Raw genomic sequence first — 14,371 nt, forward strand, 5'->3', positions numbered from 1 at the left:
GACTGCAGTGGGAACCTAAACCTAAGAGCTATGTTCTTTTAGCAAGAGGAAAGGACCACCCTATAGGAGAAAGGGCCAATCAAAACAGCTCCGATTTTTAATGCCGATCACTCATGCATGAGTTACAAACCAGTTATTCCTTGTAGGAATTATCTACACAGTAGTATTGAACAGTGAGTCCATTTTCAGGAAATTGTGAACTGCTCTTTGGAAAAAAAAAACAAAAATGCATTAAAAAGATAGTTTCTTTCAAATTATCATTAGTGTCTTGTGTGCAGTTTGAAGATAGTTTTTCAATGCTAAATCTGCACAGACTATGCTATAAAATTTTCTCTGGTTTAAGTGAGTGAAAAACTGAAAATAATATTGAAAAGTAGTGTTCTTATTTGTACAAAGATTATCGCATTTGCAGTACAGATCTAACATTCACAAAGGCAGGCAGAATGGCACATGCTGTGAGCATACCACTCCAGCTTAAAAGCTTTAATTCAGGAAAGTTGCTCTATTGAGGAAAAAGGAACGTAAGCACTTGCCTAACAAGGAGTGTTTAAACTGCTTTCCTAAATATGGATAGATTGTACCATGCACTTAAGTGGTTTCCCACACCAAGGGATTACACCTCCAACAATTATATGAATTAATTTTAAATCTAATGCAGGGAAACAGGACTGTGCCCACTCCTCCTCTGGATATGCACTCCTTTTTCAGCCACACATGGACCTTTGCCATGAGCTGTGCATTCAGTGGCCATTTGACCCCCTGAAGGACCAGGCTGGGACTGGTCCCTGCATGGGCTGATAATCTGGATGCAGCTGCCACCCACCATAAATGCACTGGTGTGATCAGTAAATCACTAAGCCATAACCTGCCCTGCAAACTGCAGGGGGATGAACCAGGGAAGGCTTTTGAAGAAATACATAACAGCCCTTCTAGAGCTGTAACTTCTAGAGCCTCAGTTTTTCCCATGTGCTGGAAAGTTGGAGATACAGAGGAACCTTCTTCAAGTTGTCCAAGGCTTACTAAGGGAAAGAAGACCTGCAGCCTTGGAGACAGCCAAGGTGTCTATATTCACTGGAGAACCTTTTCTTGAAGCTGGGGCAGTGCAGATATACTGGCTGCACCCAAGGATGTTAACCACAACAGAGGATTAAATAAAACATGTATATGTAATGAAAAACAGAGTACATAAAAAAAAGGGGAAAAAAAGGGAATAAAAATATATATATACATACACATACAAAGATTCAAAGCATTTTTTTGTCCCTATTGACAATTAACATTTTGTCCCTATTGACAGTAATACTGGCTGAGAATATATTTTCCTGTAACTTTTGGATTTCTCTAAAATTTTCAAACATTTAGGGCACAGTCTGGAAACCAAGCTGACAGACACCACCCTTGAGCAATACTGGTTTGCCACTGACCTCGTGCACCAGTCAAAAAGAATAGCCTGCTCCATCTTTTACCCTGGCACGTGACTTCAAAAAAATCAAACAAGAGTTTCTCATTACACTTATTAAATTTGAGTATGGCTTGTTATTAATTGACTAAGGTAAAACAAAACCCTTTCACTGTAAAACATAATTATTTAAGCTAAAGTGCTGATGACTTCAAATGCTATGTTATAGCACATAATCTATGCTGAAATGAAAGATAGAAACACCTCCTTTTGGACTAATTGCACCAGTGAATTCAGTGCATTTGTTATGACCAGAAAAGTGAGATTTGAGAGGAATGCTGGATATGGGTGCTGTGTTTTATCAGTCACCAGATGCCAAGGCTTTCCCTACCTCTATGGAAACAGGCCATCAATGAGTTACAGCAATAGAGAAAGCCTTCCAGGTCCATGCCTATGGCTAATAAAAGAGCAAATCAAAGTATTTACCTCTTATGTAGGAGCAGCACAGGAAGATATGCTTTACACTTGTTCCCAAAGACGTCTGTAGCTGGGTGGGTTTCTTGCAGTATCTTTCCTTCTCAAGCAGTTTCCAGTTTTCTGGTGAACTTTAATTTGGAGGGGGAAAGGGCTTCCTATTAGTAAATAATTCATCTATCATACTTCTATCTTAGATTTATGAAGTGACTTTGCTTTACCAAAGAGCATTACAAATTACTGGCTAGTTCATCCCTTCTGATTTTTTGCCACAGAAGAGAAGGTTCAAATAGCCCAGAATTCTGTCAGGAGGAGGGAGCTGAGTGTGGCACTGTCATCCTCCCCTTCACCTGTAGCTCAAAGCGTGGCTGTGTTTATGAATTCTGCCTGACTGGAGGTCCACTGGGATTTGGGGCTGAGAAGGAGCTCAAGTAAAATGTGTCTTCTGGGCAGTCATGAACCCAGGAGGAGCAACATTATATGTGGCATAAATGTCTGATAAACCCACATGGGAATAGGCATGGAAGCAATGACTTGGCTTAATCAATAGCAGCTGCTAGATTCACTTTTATGGTATTGTATCTCATGAGGACATGAGGTGTTTTGGTGTGTAATGGGTCCTACAGGATTTGTGGCAAGCAGTGTTGTTTGGGGGAAACATTGTAAAGGGTCTCAGCCCTTCTCCGAATGCATCAAAAATTTGTGGGGTTTTACTGGAGTCTCCTAATGTCGATACCCTCATAAATTTTTGTGGCTGAGGTGGAGGTTCAATTACCAATGACTAATGATGAGCATTGTGCAACCTCACCTTTATGCACCTTCTTTGCAAGGCAGAGTTAAACCCCTAAATTATGCATTTAGGCTCCCCTTCAAAATCAGAAAAGTCTGCTTCCTGAGAGTGCCTTGTCACAAGCTGACATGCTGAGCCGGGAACCAGTAGGAAATGGTTTATCCGGTTACTCTGTAAGGATTAATTATGATGGAGACTAGTCCCCAGGTCTCCTTTTTATCCTGCCAAATGCTTTAACCAAGCGTTAGAGATTCACTGACATTTTTTTCCCCCTGCTTTGTTTATTCAATGCCCTTTTCACCTTCTTTTGGTGGTGAATACCACCTCCTGAGCCAGGCCTCCTCTGCAGGAGGGTATTTGAGCTGGAGTCAGCCCTGTGACAGTGTGAGTCCATAAGCATGTGCTCCAACCCCCAAGCTGGGGGACAGACCTTTGCTTGTAGGAGAGGTGGCTGAGGGAGGGGGAGGAGAAACAGCTCCTGTTTCCAGGAGGCTCTGAATGGACACACATATATTAGGCATGCTCGGAACATGCGCTGAAACAGTAAAACTTTTCCACAGAAGCTATTTATCATAGCCTGAAGACATGCCCTAACAAAAATTCACTTGCAGAAAGCTGGTAGGGTCTTGCTTTGCCCAAGTGTTCGTGCCTCTTTCCTTCTTTATATTCTGTGGGGTACAGAAGGGTACAGCCAGAAAGGACATGAAGAGGTTTTGGGGTATTTTTCCCTGACTTGACATTGCCCCACACAAGAGATTATTTCCTTTCTAAGCTTCCCCTGTGTTAAACACATGGAGGAGCCTATGCTGCTCTTGGCATTGAAAGGGGATTACTCTGGTGGATCCTGCTTGTGACAGAATGGAGCTTGACAATAAACAAAGAAATGGCATCCTAAGCAAAAGGGATTTCACTGTGAGCATGTACCAATATTGACAATATTCACTGTCCAATCCCTCACCGATCCACCTCATTCACTTTCATGATACAAAACATGGGGTTTCATTTCAACCCTGAAGGTATGTAACCCACATACTCAGAGAAGAGCACTTCCTGAGCAGAACTTGGATATATGCTCACCTCCACTCTACAGGCTCTATGAAGCTCCAGGCTGGAGCTGCCCTTGTGGAGGGCTGAGGGAAGAGCTAGGGAATGAGGGACCTGAGCATGACAACAGGAAAATTATCTGTGCAATGATATAAACCTATGAGTTCAGCTGATACCAGCTACCCTTGCCACCCAGAGTAACTGTTTCCTTCTCAGCAACAGATCTCCAGTCAGCACAGACCTCTTCAAATGTAGGCAGCGTTGACACTGAGGCTCAAGAACACCTGGGCACATTCGTGATGGGACAGTGCTCTTAGATCTGTCACAGTAATATCTGGTGCATCCAGAACACTCACGTGTCAGCACCAAAATGACACTGTCCCCTTCTCCTTATTTTCTTTTTTCCTTTTTTTTTTTTTTTTTTTCTTTTTCGGTAGAGGAAGATCATCCAGAATCAACCCAGTAAAAAGAATTGTCATAAAATCTCACACCATTGACTTGTAAATGGAATTGAATCTGTGGAGTCTACATAATGATCCTATCAAAAAGGGAAAGAGCTATCACATTCATATAACAGATGAGATATGAAATGACTACTATGGCAGATGAACACCCCAGAGGTATTTTGCTTTATTCTACTCACTGCGTTTATATCTCCAGTTTCTCTAATTTTAGTTATTTTTTTCCTCAGGTCTCAAGACAAGAACAGAAACACTTTCTTTTCTTTCTTTTCTTTCTTTTCTTTCTTCTCTTTCTTTTCTTTCTTTTCCTTCTTTTCTTTCTTTTCTTTCTTTTCTTTCTTTTCTTTCTTTTCTTTCTTTTCTTTCTTTTCTTTCTTTCTTTTATTTATTTTCTTTCCTTCTTTCTTTTTTTCCTTTTTTTTTTTTAACAAATGACCTCCTACAGAAGGCAATAATATAAATACTTATGTTTCCAAGGTCAGTGCTGGGGCTTTATTAAAACTGATTTTTCACAATGCATTTCTCTGCCTTTGCTTCTGCTGTTGTTGCTAGAAACCTTCCAGTCATTTCCCCTTTCCTATAATCATCATTTGGGTTGCTGAGAAGTTAAAGTACTTACAGAAGACAGGGGCCAAGTAGTGACAGGCTCACCTTCCTCACCAAAGAAATTGCCCTGCTTAGTAAAATCAGATGCAAAGCCCTCCTCCCTCCCCTTCTAACCCTCACACATTCCTTTACATCTCTTACCTCCATGTCTTTCCCCCTTCTCCCCCGGCCCCCTCTGCTCAGCATTTTGATTAGTGACTACTTAAAATAATCAGAACAGCCACTTAACTGGCAGTCTCACACTCGCACCTGAAGCTAAAACACAGTGTCATAAAAATGAAAAGTCATCAGAATCGCAAAGCCTGCCGTTTGCATGCAGCTGCCAGAAGAATATATTCATACAGCAGTGATCGTGCAGGGCTGCTGTTAGTCAGCACGGGCTGGATTAGTATACAGACCCTTCTATCACTGCCCTCCAGGGATTCACACCCTGGGTTTAATTAGGGTTTGTGCCTGATTTTGCTTCAGAGACACTGACTTAAGTGCAGCCCCAGTGTATTTTGCTGGACGACCTCTGTCTATATGGAACATGCTCCTGCTGTGGCATGCACAACACACATGCAAACCCCTCACACACGTTCTCCTGCTCTTTTCCTGTACATTATTGCCAATATTATGGTGCACAAGCTGAAGGGTACTATTTGAACCATGTGTTTTGTACTTATTAAACACTGCTGGTCACAAGGAATGAAATGAGCCAGGGCTCATTCCTAGAAAGGGTTGTTGTGGCACTCTTTAATTGTACAGAACAATATCATCCAATGTGATGTAATGAAGATCTATGGAGAAAACCAACCTTTTCCCTTTAAGACAATGCCAATGTTTTTTAATTTTTATTTTATTCACTGACAGGTTGAGAGATAAAAAGCACAATGTGACCTTCTACCATATTCTACATACCACATTAAGCCCTATACCCATGTGTATCCTCTACAAGCGTATTATTAGTTAACAAGATAAAGAGTGGACAGCAAACAAAGAGAACAAGACTTTGAGAGTTAAAAACTGTTGCTAAATCAATCCTTCATGTCTCTTTCCCTTTACAAAACGGAAGGGAAATATTCCAAACTGTGCCCAGAGCATAGATAGCAGCCTTTGAATTACAGAGTGGTACTGAAAGTGCAGTGCATCTAACCTTAATCTTATTTAAAGTTTTTTATTATCTGTCATTGTTTTGGTTTAAAAGGCCCTCAAGGAAGTTTGTGAAATGTGTATTAGCTATCTGAAAGAGCAGTTGTCTCCTATATAAATTTACGTATTTAGAAACTATCCTAAAGTCCCTTGTTATGAATGAGATTTTTTCCATTGATTTTGGTGAGCTTGGATAAGACCTTTAGGCAGCTGTCTAAAAGGAACAGTTTTGCTAACTTTATATCTATATCTTTGACTTAGATTGAGTAAAAATAGAGACAAATTATGAAAGCTGTGCAAAATCAGAACAAGTAGAGTGACTTGTGTTATGATAACTTGCTTGCCTTGAGCTGGGTTTGTCTCACCTTCTTTGGTGTTTCCTTACAGTGGGTAAGAGAGATGTAGGCTTTGTGCAGAGCAGTGCTGCACAGAAGAGCACAGCACAGCAGGAAGCTGGGCATAGAAAACAGACAAAATGCCAGCCACCAAAACCAGCACTGAGCATGGGGTTGCTATGAAGGGCAGCCCACAATGATTTTACTGATTTAGTCATATAGAAAAATTTCCCACTTTTGTCCCCTTTTTTGTATTGATCACTGTTACCTGCATTATTTCATTGAACCTCAAATCCTTCTCTTTTCAGTGATTTCCTTCTTACCTGTATCCCTGTGTGAGCCTTGTTCAAGAGAAATAGAGAGAGGAAAGTAGAAAAATGGCAGATTTGAGAGGGTGTGAGGGAGAGAAATGGCTAGAAGGGAAGAAGGTATGAGATAATCAAGTACAACTGAGGAACAAGCATGAAAATAAGCTTATAAGCAAGATCTAAGAATTCCCAAAATCACAAATAGGAAGTTTGACTATGAGTCTAAAGCTAAATTCAAATCCAGTTAAAGACTGGGGGGAAAAATCTTAAAGATCTCCACTCTTGCAAAGGTAGAGAAGATCACTCTGAGGTCTGAAAAGAAGAATAATGAAGCAGAAAGGAAGCATAGCACACCTTGCTTAAAGGAGGAATGAGGTTTAAAACTTTGTTTTGAATGTTAATGGCTCCCTGCTCCCCTCCCCATAAGATGAGAGAGAGAAATGGAGTAGAAGGCTCCATTACTCTTTCTCCATCAACTTTGGTATCTGCTTACTGCTGACTGCAGCCTTCACCCACTATTTCACCTAGCTTCCACAGAGGACATTCTGGATTCCTCATACCACAGCCCCAGAGACCAGTGGCCTCCCAAGCCTGCACCAGCTGAGTTGGCACCTTCTGTGCAGCAGGTGGTGGCCGTGCCCTTTCCAACCCTCTGCCCTGGGGAAGCAAAGGAAAACCCACTGTACCTGCCACCATGACAGGGCTCCAGGGAGGTGGAAGCTGTTGAGCCAGATTATACAAGCACCAGGGGACTTGTAAAGCTTTTATTGGCATTTAAATACATATTTAGGGACTGTTTTGCCCATGTAGTATTTAATTTCCACACCTGGTTATTTGCTGTTATTGAAGTCTGTGATTAAGAATTTTTACAAGACTCCATGCACATGAATATCACTGCAAGACCAAGACTTTGTCACTTTGGCTCATGAGAGGGAGCTGAGGCCCCAGTAGATGAGGACCCCTTCTCACAGGCACGTAGATCTGCTCACCCAGCCTGTACTGCAGCATCGGAGACTGAGACTTGTGTCCACCTTTCTCCTGCTGTCAGACTTTGGCAGATGTTGTCGTCTGACCCAGTTCTCAAGGAAAATGAGGGATTCCTGCCTTCTTCTTAAAGGTGCAACTGGCCCTTGTTAAGCCTATCTAATGACCTCAATATTTGTTAATTTCAAATTCTTATGAAAAACAAAAGTTTTGTCCTTTGTGGGAAATCCATATTAAATGAATATGCATTGCAAGATATTTTTCTGATGCAAAAGACCTAATTCTTCATTGACCTGCACTGTGCAACCAGTCTGCAGCTACAGGGGTTAATATTTGTTATTAGGCATAGAGGAGGTAAGATTGTGGTCCAATGTAAAGACTGAGGTCCCTTCCACACCTATCTCTTCCATACAGGAACATGGAAATATTAGGAGACTTCTGATTTGGGCTTTTACAAGTGAAACAACCCCAAAAAAAGGGTGATAAAATGGCCCAATAAAAAACAGTGACTCCAGCTCTTTAAAAGGGAAATTTTGCCATTTATACTCCAACCAGATCTTCCTACCACTGCAACGGGGCCTGCAGGTTCCTGTCTTTGTCACTCCGACGGTGTCCCCAAGCATGGTGTTCCAAGCAGAATTGCCTCATCTTAACTCATTCAGATGCCCTTCCTGTGAGTCAGAAGCACGAACACACCAGCTGATGTCTCTAGTCTTCCTGCCTCTTCCCCAGCTGCTCAGCAGGGATACACAGCCTCTGGCAGAGGACAGTGCTGATTGTGCATACGGACGTGCAGCGGGGAGACCAGAGTGGGAGAGCAAAGCGTGATATGCTTTGTCACCTTGCAACAGTCAGCAGGCTCCTTTCCTTCTGCTTTTGCAAAGCCTTGCTCACCTCCCACAGTCTAGACAAGCAGCATTTTATTTCCTCAATTGGATATAACAGGTAGGAAACGGGTAAAAATTCAGGGAGCTGCTCACTCACAGTCATTCACTTGCATTGGGTTTTCAATGCTTTCTCATGGGAGCACTTTTGAGAAGTCTTTCCACACGCTCACATCTAAAAGTGCTTTGCTCATCACAGAGGTTCAGGCAGGGCAGGTCTTAGCAGTAGTATTTTCATGTGGAGGAAGAACTGCACCACAGCTAACAATAAGCACTTCTTCAAGAGCTAATTGAAGATAGAATGTATAACACCATCTGTAACCAGCCATCTGGTGATTCCCAACAACACTGCTTTCCACACCACAAGGAGGGGAGGAATTTATAGAATAGCAATCTAGTTTGAACAATCTGATTTGGATAAAACGTGAGCCCCTCTTTGCCACCTCCTCAGCCATTATCCGTATTCAAACTGTGTGAAACTGCAGCTCTTGTGGAGCTTTAAAAAAATTGGTATAGGACTGTGAATAATAATGATGATGATAATCAGAAATGTATTTATTAGTTACCTCTGAACTTTCAGATTCCAGTTGGACAAGATGCAGGAAACTAAGACCTCAGGAGAGTCTTTTTTCACAGAAATGACAGACCAGTTTTGCAGTCCCAGGGGACAGTGCTAGCAGAGATAAGTATCTAAAGTTAGGAATGATTATCTGAGTTGAACTTACAAACCTTCCACAGCTCGCCATAATTCCCTTTTCCTTCTCTTACTAATACATGAAGGCACTGTAAATTAATGACCATCAACCTGTCAGTTGTGAATCAACAATATATTTTACTCACAGGAATGCAAAATCAAAACAAATCCCCCTCAAACACCAGGGGTTTCTGATGTACTCTTGGAACACAAAAACATCTGACACTATTTTTGCCACATATCATTAGTGAAATTTGAACCTGTGCTGAATCCTCAAGTGGCCTTTTCTTTAAACTGTGAGAGAATTTTAGCAACTGCATTTGGTACCCTTGCAAACACAGGCAGAGACTGGTAATATGGACAGACCTCCACTTTGTGCAACACAAATGGCACCAACTATAATAAATATGAGGAGTGATTCCCAAACCGAAGACTGGCAAATAGTTACCCAGCTGCTACAGAAATAGCAAGATAGATTTTTTTTTTTTAAAGAAAAGAAATTAAATGAAATGGATATTAGCTGGAAACATCTGTGTTCACCACAGAGCAAAATGCATATTCAGCAGCCAGTTTATTGGCTCTTTAGAGGATGTGAATGGTGCATTGTAAATAATGACACGCCTGTAATAAATTCCCAGTAAAAAAGAGAGGGGGACTGAGCCTGTTCCTCCCACAATTCACATTTCTGGGTCCCTGCTGTGAGTGATGATTCACAGCAGTCACAAATTCCTGTTTTCAAAATGCTATTGTATACTCCAGGGCTTTCATTAAGTTTTACACTAGCAAGGGAAATTTAAAACTTGAGAGAGAGAGAGAGAGAGAGGCTCTGTGGTGACATTCATTTAACACTCACTGTACTGCACTGATAGATGTGATAGGAGGGTGCATGTCAGAAATCAGTCTGTGTTGCTTTCTTTAAATGTAAAGAATGGTGCACAAAACCCTGACAGTGTGTAAGAAACAATTCAAAAAAACACCAAAATTGTGACTTGACAGCTTTTGTGTTTTGGAGGTGTATAAAACATTGTATAAATGTATTGGGCTTCAGCATTTAATTTGTGCTCCTGCAGGACAGACAGCTGTCTTAATTTCCTTCTTGATGCAAGTATATCAGGTCTGTGAGTGTTATGTATAAAAGATGTACTGTTCCAGCCTCACAGCTCCAGGACTGAGCTAGGTGCAAAGAAAGATCTTGTTGCAGAGAATACACCTTTTCCTGTCAAAGCTGGGTATCAAGATGTGCAGATGAATTTTTGCATCCTGACCAGGGAATTCCTAGAACATCATTCTGGTGCATGGAGTTCCAGCATACTCCCTCCACTGGGCCTTTCACCTCCAGGACATAGTTTTATATTCAGTCTACATAATTTCAGCCAAACGGTTGTTCTACAGCTGCAAAGCGCACTAATGAGATGAGTTTTTGGCAGACTCACAAAGTTCTCAGTGCCCAGAGTTACACATGTTGTACACTGTCTGCTGGCTACCTCTGTTTGCACTTAAGGAGGCACTGTAAGATTTTTTCTTTAGCAGAGAATATATTGCCCAGTAGCTAAAATGTTATACAAGCTTCTTCTCACACTAGTGAATTTGCCATACCCCATTCATTTAGAAAGGAGGCATCCTTATTCTTGACTAAATTAAGGGCAGATTTTCCAAGAACCAGGGCCAAATTTTGCTCCTACTTTTTTTTTTTTTTTTATTTTAACCCAAGTGTAATTTCATCTTTTCATTGGGATTTCTCAAGCAAAGACAAAATGACTGTGTCTCTCATAAGGCTGTGGTATATTTCTCTGCTTCTTTTTGCTCTGAAATTTAAAACCTTCTGTCACAATTTTTAGCTATAATTACTGAGTTCAGAGTTTCACATTGAGAGCTGCACCCAACACAGGTATGAAGACATAAGAGCATGAAATAAAAGCTGTTCAGATCCTGCCTAATAAAAATCTGTAACACTTCATCAACATCACAGGCTTATTAATTTCAGGGTCATTTTAAGAGAGAATTTGCGAAATTTGCGCCATTTTCCACTTTGAAAAAGAGATTGGTGTAAATCTTGGAAACAGACCCATTACATTTAATTAAAACATAAACAGAACTGAAAATGCTTTTGCTTTTCTCTCCCTTATCCTTTACACTTTTCATTTGCTCAAAAAGCGGGTAAAAGTTTAGTGTGCTTTTTGGTTGTGTCTGAGATTTGCTTTAAAAAAATATGTGTAAGGTGGGAAAATGCTTGAAACATTAAGTAGTCAACTAATGGCACTTCATTAATTTGCTTTGTTCAGGAGCTGGAGCAGGGAAAATGTACTGCTTTAAAATCACTGGGCTGCAAGATTTCAGAGCAGAACCTACATGATCCTATCCCAGCTCCACATCTCCTTCCTTTCCCGTGCAAATGTCCCTGAGGCTATCCAGCCCTGCATGACAACACTCCCTCTACACCTCACCCCACCCTGAGCCAACATTTTGGGAGCCAGCACTGCAGGATTTGCAGCTCCATACCAGTTATTTAATTTTCCAGGGAGTACCACCTCATCTTTCTTGGAGGCTGCTGCCTGCCAGCCAGCTGCCATTTTGTGGAGCGGGGTTGATAGAGCGTGTTGTGGAAGAATCAAGCCCTGCATGCTCTCAGAGAAGGTGTTATTTTTGGTTCTCCTCTTCCTTTTTTTCTCACCTACACTGAGGAACTACAGCTATTCAAACTGACTGCCTCCGCCTGCTTGAGGTATGGAAAACATTTTTTTTTTCTGTCCGGGGTAGGAGGAATGGCACGGTGTCACGGAGCTGCTGCCAGCAGGAGAATGGTCCGTGGGTCACTGCCCAAGCTCTTGGGATGGGGTTTGGTCTGCAGGGCAGTGGGGCAGCAGATATACTAGACACCTTCTTGTGCTATAGCCAAAGGAAGCAACAAAGACAGGGAGAAGCAGATAGGCTTCATTTCTGCAAAATAGTGCTTTTCTTGGGATCTTTTAGCTTGGTTTGTTTGTGAGGTGGATAACTGGAATTTCCAAAATGAGCTAGTGTTAAATGTCAGGTTCACTGACAGAAGACCCATTAAGCTGGGTAGGGTAGGTGTGCTGATAGTATTTGTTTTCCAAAATAATATTCATGAGACATGTTTTTAAGAAAGAAAGCTTTTTCTTTGCAAGATCCCTGAGGCAAAATAATGGAAACTGCTTTTTGCCTGCCCTTTATATCATGGAAAAAATGGATAGGTACATTTTTAGTGGTACACAGATATTTACACCGTGAATCACCAGAATTGACTTTTCCTTAAACTTTATCATCTGTCGGGGATATTTTTTTTTTAACTCTCAGTTTTGATAGGTGTCCCTCCTCTTCTGTATGACACCATAACAATTAGGTACATCTGAAGCTCTCAAAGGTGCAGAGCCCTGTTTTCAATCTGTGGTGGTTGGTGGAAAAATACTTTCACTTGGGAGTTTTACCAGTCTGAGAAAGCCACAGGCCATGGTGTACTCCAAAACATATTTCCTTGATGTCTGTGATAATAGGAGATGATGCAGGTCCAATTGGGAAAGGCCATCAGTGAAAGTTAAGATGTGAAAACTGGGTTTGACAGAGCAAGTATTGTTTGCTAATTTAGTAAATAATTTCCTTGCATAGGCAATGCGAGGCAAATACATGTCTGTATTAAGAACGCGAAAAAAATGAATTGATGTTCTTTTCTTCAGAACCTAAGCACTGTTTATATGCCCATTTTAAGCTAAATCATTTTAAATCACCCATTTTTCAAAAAACTGCTCAATGTAATAAAGATATTTTCCAATATTACTTTTAATATATTATTAGATTGTATTTCATATCAATAATGCACATATTTTCTCCCAATTCTAGGAATCTTTTTTTCCCTGTCTCAAGGTGACTTTGAGCCTCGTCACTTTATTGCAGACTTCAGAGGTTTTCATCACCCTGTTTGCAAGTACCATTTCAGTGGTTAATCACATCAGGGACAGCTGTCTCTGGGGTGCTCTTTTTGATACTGGGATGGAAAAAGCCTTTAAAGACCATTCCTTTGGTGCTCTAAGCACAAAATCAACCACTGACATATGCCCTGCAGACACGGGAAGCCAGTAAAATGATATCACAGCGATTAAATGGGTCCAACTATTTTTGTCTTTTTTTTTTTCCTATTCCAATAAATTTTTTGGAACCTACCCCACCATCATTGATTCTACCCCAAGAGAAGGAAGCAGAAAATCAGTCACTGTGAGAGTCTGAAGCATTTCACAGCAAACTGCTTTCACCTCCCAGGAGAAACTGAAATATGTTCCCAAATAGAGGACTTGGAAACTTTTCTCTAAATTGCAAGAATGTGAATTATTCCTGTTGGAGACAGAGCATGAGAGAGAAGTAAGAAGAGTAGCTGCAGTTTCTCATCACAGCCTTATTCTTCCCTTCACCACTTATCAACATGTAAACTTTGTTTTCTCAGGAGTAATAATTTTATAACCACTAGGGACAATAGGAAATGTCAGATAAGAGACTCATTACACATCAAGTTAGCCTAGTCTGACAAGACTGGAACAAAATTCAGGAAGAATGAGTAGAATTTTATATGGTTATGTTTTGCTTAAAAGTGGCCACTAAAGAATAATATAATGTGTTAGATTTTTATTTAAACTCTATGCTCTCTATGCTCATGGTACTTTTTTTTTTTTTTAATCTCTTTGTATCACAACAGAAGGCTGACTGAAAATAGAACTCTGCATTCAGTGCTGCCATCTCTTTTTCACCTTTGAGGATGAAATTCAGATGCAAAGGAAAGTTCAGATCTAAACTTTGTGTCTCCTGCTTATCTCTTACTGCATTCCACCACACATTGCAAAAGGAGGTAGTTGGCAACATGTATGTACAGCTTTCAGCTATTGTATAATGGATTTTGACACAGGCCACAGTGGTGATGACCTGTTTGAAGTGGACACCTGTTATGAAATCTCATATGATTTTGCAAAGAGCTCATGCAAATGTTGTCAGTTCAACAATGAAGCTCTACAGGCCATGAATTTGTAATGGATTTCTTGGTTGTGACTATTTGTGCTGGAATACATAGATTGTGAAATGAAATCCAGATGATAGCCAGATTCCTGTTTCTGTTCTTCAGTGTCACAAGTCACACAAAGAGAATGAAAAAGGTTGTTGAACTTGGAGCTTTAAAGGACTTTATATCAATGGTAGTGGCTGAGGGCACTTTTTGGAGGTCACCAGTTTACACAAATCAAAATTTGCTTGGGACTGTTAAT

The sequence above is a fragment of the Vidua chalybeata genome, chromosome 1 (assembly GCF_026979565.1).
Source record: "Vidua chalybeata isolate OUT-0048 chromosome 1, bVidCha1 merged haplotype, whole genome shotgun sequence".
NCBI lineage: Eukaryota > Metazoa > Chordata > Aves > Passeriformes > Viduidae > Vidua > Vidua chalybeata.